We start from the raw sequence: 10,432 nt of genomic DNA, 5'->3' as shown, positions 1-10,432 counted from the left end.
ATATCATCTTGATTCTTATAGAATTATTGTAACTGTTTCAGAAAATTAAAAAAGCACTTTTTAATATTTTTTACTACTAGTTTAAAATACCAGAAGGACATTCATAAAAATCTGTCAGAATATACGTTTTACTATTTTTCCTTTCACATAAGTGCAACCAGCCCCCCCCCCCCCCCCCCAAACAAACTTTCACCTTGAATGGAACTTTTTTTCAAATATTACCTTAATAATTAATAAATAATTTTCCAAGACATATTTCCCAGACAAATACCTCCTGTAGATGTTCCTGTCTGTGGGTGCTCCTCCGGCTGGTCCTCCTGTCTGCGGCTTGTCCTGGGGATGAAGACGTGTCCATTAATACAATCGTCGTACATCTATGGGCTACAGTTTTGTATTTTTGATTCAGAAAATAAAAAGACTCGTTATATTATTATTTACTACCAGTTTAAAAGGACATAAGGACATTGATAAAAACCTGTCAGTAAATACATTTGTGAGGCATCGTGGTGGAATCAGGCTCTCGTCAATTTTGGGGCATCTGGATTTATTAATATAATCTTAAAGCTTGTTCGCTTGTCTTTATTTGGATGAAAAAGATATCCATTTACCTTGAATACAAGTCGAGATATTTGCGAAAGAAGGAGGTGGGGGTCACCTGTTTTCAAAGGTAAAATTAGTGAGAAAATGGCCGCCAAAGATTAGTTATTTCCTAAGCTTAAGAGTCTGTGGTAACTGAAAATTTGCATTTTTTTTATGCCTTTAATCCACGTTTTTCAGAAAAATACACGCAGAAATGAGTTCTTTAATGGCCATGAAAGGTGTTGAGCCAAAAAACAAAAAATTTGATAAAAATTCACAAACCTGTGGAAAAAAGCAGGTTTCTTCATTTTGATTATTTTGACGAGAGCCTGATTCCACCACACCGCCTCACATTTTATTATGTTCTCTTTTCAACTAAATGCAAAAAAAAAAAACCACTCAACAAACTTTCACCATGAAATTTTTTTTAAAGCCACGAATTTTTTTTTTCTAATTTTACTTTAACAATTAACAAATAATGTTCCAAGACATATTTCCCAGACAAATACCTCCTGTAGATGCTCCTGTCTGTGGGTGCTCCTCCGGCTGGTCCTCTTGTCCATGGCTGGTCCTGGAGATGAAGACGTGTCAATACAATCGTATTGCAACTATACAGTTTGTATTTTTGCTTGAGAAAATAAAATCAGTCGCTATATTTTCTACTATCGGGTTTAAAGGCCAGAATAACAGTTATAAAAACCTGTCAGTATACCGGCTTTGATTGATGATTGGGTAGATGTTTTACGGTACTATCGACACAAAGTATACCGGCATACGTTTTATTATATCACCTTTTCTCATAAATATATTTTTTTAAACTTTCACTTTGAAATTGAAAAAAGCTCCACCAGCAATTTTTCTAATTTTACTTCAACAATTAATAAATAATGTTCCAAGACATATTTCCCAGACAAATACCTCCTGTAAATGCTCCTGTCTGTGGGTGCTCCTCCGGCTGGTCCTCCTGTCCGCGGCTGGTCCTGGTGATGAAGACGTGTCAATTAATACAATTGTCTTACGTCTATACAGTTTACATTTTTGTTTCAAAATATATAAACAGCGGTTATAATATTGTTTACCACCAGTTTAAAAGGACAGAAGGTCATTAATTAAAAATTTTCAGTAATTACATTTAATCATTCTCCCTTTTCACCTAAATGCAGCAATAAAACTTTTACCTTTAAAAAAAAAAAGTTATTATGATCAAATAATGTTTCAAGACATAGTTCACCCCCCAGGGCGGTGCTACTGGCTGAAGTATCGTTAGGCCATTCCCATAGGGGGGGGGACATAAACCATGTTCTTATGAATAGTAGGATTGTAATTGTAAATCAGCGGATTCATCAATGTCATGCTCATAACTGTGCCTGGGCTGCAAGAGGGAACTGCTGCTTTTTCTTTCCTAATCCTTATTATCGTCATTTTCTCTAGTTCTGTTGTATGTCGGTCACACTCTTGTGACCCGCTATTTCAGGGGTGCCTTGATAAAGCAGACTTTGCGCTGTTGAAGCTAGAGAGGTGGGCAGAGAAAGTCTGATTCCCTGTAAGGACTTCTTTGTTGACATCAACCCCTTGGCGCTCATAAAACCTTAAGCAGTTGCGAGCGCATTAAAACCTCTACTGAAACAAAGTAAACAAAAAAAAACATATTTCCCAGACAAATACCTCCTGTACATGTTCTGTCTGCGGGTGCTCCTCTTGGTGGTCCAGGTGGTCCTTTAGGAACAATCCAGTATACACCCCACTCCAACATCATCACACTCAAACTCAAAATCAGCAGGAAGCTCTACCCACACCATTCTACCCATGCAACCTCCCCCCCCCCCATATTTCCTTCCCAAAAAAAGAAAAACCTACACTGCCCCCTTAACTACCTCCCGCCATGGCCATGGCAATATCTACAAAATCCTACTCTGAACCTAGCCTATTCACCTAGCTCCCTATCAACCTATCTGCCTATCTCTACAGCCCCACTGCGTCACTTCAAGCCTGAGTGTGAGATACGGAAATCGTGTTGTCTGTGGGTGGTCATCCGGCGGCTGGTCCTGGTGATGAAGACGTGTCAATTAATGCAATCGTCTTACATCAATACATACAGTTTGTATTCTTTTTGTGAAAAAATAAATTGTTAATAAAATATTTTTGCTACCGGTTTATAAAGCATCAAAGACTTTTTTAAATTTGTCCAAAAAATATGTTTCATTTTTTTCCTTTTTTAAAAATGTTTACCTTGTGCTTGTAATCAGAAAAACCAATTGGTATTTTTCAAATTTTACTTTAATAGTAAATTACCAAATACAGTCGAACCTGCCCTGACGGCCACCTTTATAAGACGGCCACATGTACAAACGGCCACTTTCCATTTCCCCCCTTGCGTTTTTTTTCTATATATTATTTAACTGTGTAAAACGGGCACCTGTCCAACACGGCCGCGGCCACCATATTTTAACACACAACCCCTATCACACCAAACAACAACACTTGTCTTAGACGGCCACCTTAGTGACTTTCTTGCGTTTTGTCATAAATTGTGTACTGGCCCCCGGTGTTGTGGGGGGGGGGGGGGAGCCGTTATAATTAAATAATCTGTCGTTGTTATTAATGTCCCTTCAACTCCAACCGATCATGTTGCGTAGGCCCCACCCACTATTGACCAATAGGTAACAAATTTTCATCTGCTGGTTAGGTAAGCGTGTGATCCCTTATAACCCATAAGCCCCGCCCAAAACTCATAACAAAAATCGTGAGATGAGTGGTCACTGTTTACCCAATCTGTAACAAAGTAACAATGGACGTCAACATGAACTTGTGATAGAAGCATCGCTTGTTCTCCTCGTGGTGGCGACCCATGTGTTTGTTTTACCTTAGCACTTGGTCCTCCTTGTCTGACACGTCTCGTTTCATTCTCGCCCTCGCACAAAAGCAGCAACAAAAGAAACTGATTGATTGAGTAGATATTTTACGGCACTATCGACACAATTTTAGTCATTTAAGCGCCAACAGGTTTCACCGCAACAAAATCAGACGTGTTTTAGTAAGTCTTTCGGAGCTTGCAACCGTACACAATCACAACAAAAGAAAAAAAAGAGAACCCAATGAAAACAGCAGCAGCAGCAGCAGCAGCAGCAACAGCAACAACAGCAACAGCAACAGCAACAACAGCAACGGCAACGGCAACGGCAACAGCAACAACAGCAACAACAGCAACAACAGCAACAACAGCAACAGCAACAACAGCAACAACAACAGCAACAGCAACAACAGCAACAACAGCATTAACAACAACAACAACAACAACAACAACAACAACAACAACAACAACAACAACGCAGCTACTTTCGAGAGACCTCAGAAAGGAATGGTTTGTTTTCTTCATCTTGATCAGTCCTGCCTAAGACGGCCACCTGTCTTATACGGCCACTTTTCTCCTTGACAATGGGTGGCCGTCTTAGGTCACAGGTTCGACTATTACCAAATAATGTTCCAAGACATATTTCCCAGACAAATACCTCCTGTAGATGATCCTGTCTGTGGGTGCTCCTCCGGCTGGTCCTCCTGTCCGCGGCTGGTCCTGGTGACGAAGACGTGTCAATTAATACAATTGTCTTGTGTCTCTACAGTTTCCATTTTTGTTTCAGAAAATAAAGAGTTGATATTATATTTTTACTACTGGTTTAAAAGGATATTAATAAACATTTGTAAGTAAATACGTTTTTTATTTTTCCTTTTCAGCGAAATGTTATTAAAAGCCTTACAGCTTGAAAATTGTTTTAAAATAAATAAATTTATTTTTCTAACTTAACTTCAATGTTTGATTACATTATGCTATTTGCACTGGGACATCTGACTGCATTTCATAGAAAGACAGAACAAAATGGTTCGGCCACCTGTTTCGTATGTTACCTAGCCAGTCAGCCTTGAGAACCTATAACACCAAGCACTCAAGCTATAAAGGAAGAGGAAGGCCACGCAAAAGGTGGATTGAAGTTGTCAAGGAAGCCCTGATAAATCATAGTATCCGAACTGAAAGAGCTGCGGAGCTGGCCTACCATAGAAAACTGCATCTCCCCTCTATGCATAATGGCAACAGGATGAAAAAGTAAAAGTAATTGATCCATAATGTTCCAAGACTTATTTCCCAGACAAATACCTCCTGTAGATGCTCCTGTCTGTGGGTGCTCCTCCGGCTGGTCCTCCTGTCCGTGGCTGGTCCTGGTGATGAAGATGTGTCAATACAATAGTATTGTATCTATACAGTTTTGTATTTTTGTTTCAAAATATACAAGAGGGGATATAATATTTGTACTACTGGTTTAACTCTAACTATGTCTGGACAATGGCAGCGTCCGGCAGTCGAGGTCCATAACTATGGCTGGACCGATGCGACGTTATTATTGTATTATGGTACGAGCCGAATATAAAAAAGTACGAGCTAACAAGCCTTTAGTTTGACCCGGAAGTCAAAGATAAATAAATTCTACATCTGCGTAATGCTTTATTGATGAGTTTGACTCGAAACAAGTGGTTTTATAAACGTAATATGTCGGGTCGCATTTCCACAAACACGAGAGAATTACGCGGAAACGTGATTGTAAATTGCATGTTAAAGGGCCAGAAAAGACAATGAAAACGGGTCAGGAGAAATGTTTTATTAGTTTTCTTTTTCACCAAAATGCGAAAACAAGTCTTTCACCTTGAAATAACAAAACCAATAGTTATTTTTCTAATTTTACTTTAATGATTAATAAATAGTGTTCCAAGACATATTTCCCAGACAAATACCTCCTGTAGATGATCCTGTCTGTGGGTGCTCCTCCGGCTGGTCCTCCTGTCCGCGGCTGGTCCTGGTGATGAAGACGTGTCAATTAATACAATCGTCTTACGTCTATACATACAGTTTGTATTGTTTTTGTGAAAAAATAAACTGTCGCTAAAATATGTTTGCTACTGGTTTAAAAAGCATCAAAGACATTTTAAAAAATTTGTCAAAAAATATGTTTCATCATGTGTCAATACAATCGTCTTACGTCTATACAGTTTGCATTGTTTCAAAAAATAAAAAGAGTCGTTATAATATTGTTTACCACCAGTTTAAAAGGACAGAAGGTCATTAATAAAAACCTTTCAGTAAAAATACATTTTATCATTTTCTCTTTCCACCTAAATTCAACAAAAAAACTTTTACCTTTAACTCAAAAAACTATAATAATGAACACCGAGACATATTTCCCAGACAAATACCTCCTGTACATGTTCTGTCTGCGGGTGCTCCTCTTGGTGGTCCAGGTGGTCCTTACGGAACAATCCAGTATACACCCCACTCCAACATCATCACACTCAAACTCAAAATCAGCAGGAAGCTCTACCCACACCATTCTACCCATGCAACCTCCCCCCCCCCCCATATTTCCCTCCCAAAAAAAGAAAAACCTACACTGCCCCCTTAAATACCTCCCGCCATGGCCATGGCAATATCTACAAAATCCTACTCTGAACCTAGCCTATTCACCTAGCTCCCTATCAATCTATCTGCCTATCTCTACAGCCCCACTGCGTCACTTCAAGCCTGAGTGTGAGATACGGAAATCGTGTTGTCTGTGGGTGGTCATCCGGCGGCTGGTCCTGGTGATGAAGACGTGTCAATTAATGCAATCGTCTTACATCTATACATACAGTTTGTATTCTTTTTGTGAAAAAATAAATTGTTAATAAAATATTTTTGCTACCGGTTTATAAAGCATCAAAGACTTTTTTAAATTTGTCCAAAAAATATGTTTCATTTTTTTCCTTTTTTCACCTAAACATTTTAAAAAAATGTTTACCTTGTGCTTGTAATCAGAAAAACCAATTGGTATTTTTCAAATTTTACTTTAATAGTAAATTACCAAATACAGTCGAACCTGCCCTGACGGCCACTTCTATAAGACGGCCACATGTACAAACGGCCACTTTCCATTTCCCCCCTTGCGTTTTTTTTTTCTATATATTATTTAACTGTGTAAAACGGGCACCTGTCCAACACGGCCGCGGCCACCATATTTTAACACACAACCCCTATCACACCAAACAACAACACTTGTCTTAGACGGCCACCTTAGTGACTCTTGCGTTTTGTCATAAATTGTGTACTGGCCCCCGGTGTTGTGGGGGGGGGGGAGCCGTTATAATTAAATAACCTGTCGTTATTAATGTCCCTTCAACTCCAACCGATCATGTTGCGTAGGCCCCACCCACTATTGACCAATAGGTAACAAATTTTCATCTGCTGATTAGGTAAGCGTGTGATCCCTTACAACCCATAAACCCCGCCCAAAACTCATAACAAAAATCGTGAGATGAGTGGTCACTGTTTACCCAATCTGTAACAAAGTAACAATGGACGTCAACATGAACTTGTGACAGAAGCATCGCTTGTTCTCCTCGTGGTGGCGACCCATGTGTTTGTTTTACCATAGCACTTGGTTCTCCTTGTCTGACACGTCTCGTTTCATTCTCGCCCTCGCACAAAAGCAGCAACAAAAGAAATGGATTGATTGATTGAGTAGATATTTTACGGCACTATTGACACAATTTTGGTCATTTAAGCGCCAACAGGTTTCACCGCAACAAAATCAGACGTGTAAGTCTTTCGGAGCTCGCAACCGCACACAATCACAACAAAAGAAAAAAAAAGAACCCAACGAAAACAACAGCAACAACAACAACAACAACAACAACAACAACAACAACAACAACAACAACAACAACGCAGCTACTTTCGAGAGACCTCAGTAAGGAATGGTTTGTTTTCTTCATCTTGATCAGTCCTGCCTAAGACGGCCACCTGTCTTATACGGCCACTTTTCTCCTTGACAATGGGTGGCCGTCTTAGGTCACAGGTTCGACTATTACCAAATAATGTTCCAAGACATATTTCCCAGACAAATACCTCCTGTAGATGATCCTGTCTGTGGGTGCTCCTCCGGCTGGTCCTCCTGTCCGCGGCTGGTCCTGGTGACGAAGACGTGTCAATTAATACAATTGTCTTGTGTCTCTACAGTTTCCATTTTTGTTTCAGAAAATAAAGAGTTGATATTATATTTTTACTACTGGTTTAAAAGGATATTAATAAACATTTGTAAGTAAATACGTTTTTTATTTTTCCTTTTCAGCGAAATGTTATTAAAAGCCTTACAGCTTGAAAATTGTTTAAAAATAAATAAATTTATTTTTCTAACTTCACTTCAATGTTTGATTACATTATGCTATTTGGACTGGGACATCTGACTGCATTTCATAGAAAGACAGAACAAAATGGTTCGGCCACCTGTTACGTATGTTACCTAGCCAGTCAGCCTTGAGAACCTATAACACCAAGCACTCAAGCTATAAAGGAAGAGGAAGGCCACGCAAAAGGTGGATTAAAGTTGTCAAGGAAGCCCTGATAGATCATAGTATCCGAACTGAAAGAGCTGCGGTGCTGGCCTACCATAGAAAACTGCATCTCCCCTCTATGCATAATGGCAACAGGATGAAAAAGTAAAAGTAATTGATCCATAATGTTCCAAGACATATTTCCCAGACAAATACCTCCTGTAGATGCTCCTGTCTGTGGGTGCTCCTCCGGCTGGTCCTCCTGTCCGTGGCTGGTCCTGGTGATGAAGATGTGTCAATACAATCGTATTGTATCTATACAGTTTTGTATTTTTGTTTCAGAATATACAAGAGGGGATATAATATTTGTACTACTGGTTTAACTCTAACTATGTCTGGACAATGGCAGCGTCCGGCAGTCGAGGTCCATAACTATGGCTGGATCGATGCGAAGTCATTATTGTATTATGGAACGAGCCGAATATAAAAAAGTACGAGGTAACAAGCCTTTAGTTTGACCCGGAAGTCAAAGATAAATAAATTCTACATCTGCGTAATGCTTTATTGATGAGTTTGACTCGAAACAAGTGGTTTTATAAACGTAATATGTCGGGTCGCATTTCCACAAACACGAGAGAATTACGCGGAAACGTGATTGTAAATTGCATGTTAAAGAGTTAAAGGGCCAGAAAAGACAATGAAAACGGGTCAGGAGAAATGTTTTATTAGTTTTCTTTTTCACCAAAATGCAAAAACAAGTCTTTCACCTTGAAATAACAAAACCAATAGTTATTTTTCTAATTTTACTTTAATGATTAATAAATAGTGTTCCAAGACACATTTCTCAGACAAATACCTCCTGTAGATGATCCTGTCTGTGGGTGCTCCTTCGGCTGGTCCTCCTGTCCGCGGCTGGTCCTATGGATGAAGACGTGTCAATTAATACAATCGTCTTACGTCTATACATACAGTTTGTATTGTTTTTGTGAAAAAATAAACTGTCGCTAAAATATGTTTGCTACTGGTTTAAAAAGCACCAAAGACATTTTTAAAAATTTGTCAAAAAAATATGTTTCATCATTTGTCAATACAATCGTCTTACGTCTATACAGTTTGCATTGTTTCAAAAAATAAAAAGAGTCGTTATAATATTGTTTACCACCAGTTTAAAAGGACAGAAGGTCATTAATAAAAACCTTTCAGTAAAAATACATTTTATCATTCTCTCTTTCCACCTAAATTCAACAACAAAACTTTTACCTTTAACTCGAAAAACTATAATAATGAACACCGAGACATATTTCCCAGACAAATACCTCCTGTAGATGTTCTGTCTGCGGGTGCTCCTCTTGGTGGTCCAGGTGGTCCTTTAGGAACAATCCAGTATACACCCCACTCCAACATCATCACACTCAAACTCAAAATCAGCAGGAAGCTCTACCCACACCATTCTACCCCTGCAACCTCCCCCTCCCCCCACTTCCCCCCCAAAAAAAGAAAAACCTACACTGCCCCCTCAACTACCTCCCGCCATGGCCATGGCAATATCTACAAAATCCTACTCTGAACCTAGCCTATTCACCTAGCTCCCTATCAACCTATCTGCCTATCTCTACAGCTCCACTGCGTCACTTCAAGCCTGAGTGTGATGTACCGAAATCGTAGAAGCAGACCACTTTGATACTTGTTGGACCAGAAAAGGGAACAAACCGTCCGATGTCACCAAACTTTGAACTGAAGGAAAGGGACAGAATGGTCTCATCTTTCTAGTTCACTGATCTCATATAGTGAAGCAGCTTCTGTACAATATCGGAAACAGTACATCATACAAAGAATGTTTCTGGCGTTGAGTCCATGTTTTTACAGCCCTATCCGCACAATTTCACACAAGCTTGAGAAATCAAAGCGCGCAGTCAGCTGTTATAGTTGCCAGTTATCGTTCGCTGGTGTAACTGACAGATGTCCATTTCAGGGTAGCTGTGGCAGTATATTCGTCTGGCTGGTTGTCTAAGAGTGAGTGGAAGGTCCGTGCTGTCTGGGCAGGGTGTCAGCTTCTTGGCTAACTGTCAGCTGTTGGCTTCTCATGTGGGTGCTGGCTTTCTGTCAAAAATCAATTTGAAGTCAAATTAGTTATTAATTTAACTTTACAGTTTACGTAAAAAAAGCACATCCAAGGCAATAACAATTATCAAAATGTAGGGAAAAAATAAGACAGACAGACAAACTACAGGGGAAAGGAAACGAGAAGGTTCTGTCATTGACCCCCCCCCCCCCCCCCCCCACCCATCGACAATGACAAAAGGCAATATATTGGGGGCTTTTGGGCTAGGTTTTTGGGTTGTTGTTTTTTGTGTTTTACGGCGCTCACAACTGCATAAGGTTGTATGAGCGCGTGGGACACATTAAACTTTTTCAGATGGTAGGAAATTGTGGAATTTGCCCGGGTGGCGGTCAAAGCCTACTCTTATCGATTGTGAACCACCGGCGGATCTTTAACGTG

The 10,432-nt window shown here is 39.7% G+C and overlaps 2 long non-coding RNA genes across 2 annotated transcripts in view; both read right to left on the bottom strand.

Moving 5' to 3' along the window:
* Positions 1–296: 296 nt before the first annotated feature.
* On the bottom strand, positions 297–8,187 carry LOC118478550. The gene is made up of 3 exons (XR_004859118.1): positions 8,149–8,187; positions 1,089–1,150; positions 297–333 (listed from the first exon to the last, which is right to left on the bottom strand). It is a non-coding gene; the product is annotated as an uncharacterized LOC118478550 (long non-coding RNA).
* A 1,727-nt stretch (positions 8,188–9,914) lies between these two features.
* Positions 9,915–10,432, bottom strand: part of LOC106013108 — a 2,593-nt gene continuing 2,075 nt past the window's right edge. The window contains exon 2 of the long non-coding RNA XR_001185243.2: positions 9,915–10,032. This is a non-coding gene — a long non-coding RNA (uncharacterized LOC106013108). The remainder of the gene's footprint in view (positions 10,033–10,432) is intronic.

This window comes from Aplysia californica, unplaced genomic scaffold, assembly GCF_000002075.1.
Source record: "Aplysia californica isolate F4 #8 unplaced genomic scaffold, AplCal3.0 scaffold00660, whole genome shotgun sequence".
In the NCBI taxonomy this organism is placed as follows: Eukaryota; Metazoa; Mollusca; class Gastropoda; order Aplysiida; family Aplysiidae; genus Aplysia; species Aplysia californica.
Note: the sequence above shows the minus strand (reverse complement) of the source record. Positions and strands in the feature narration are given on the sequence as shown.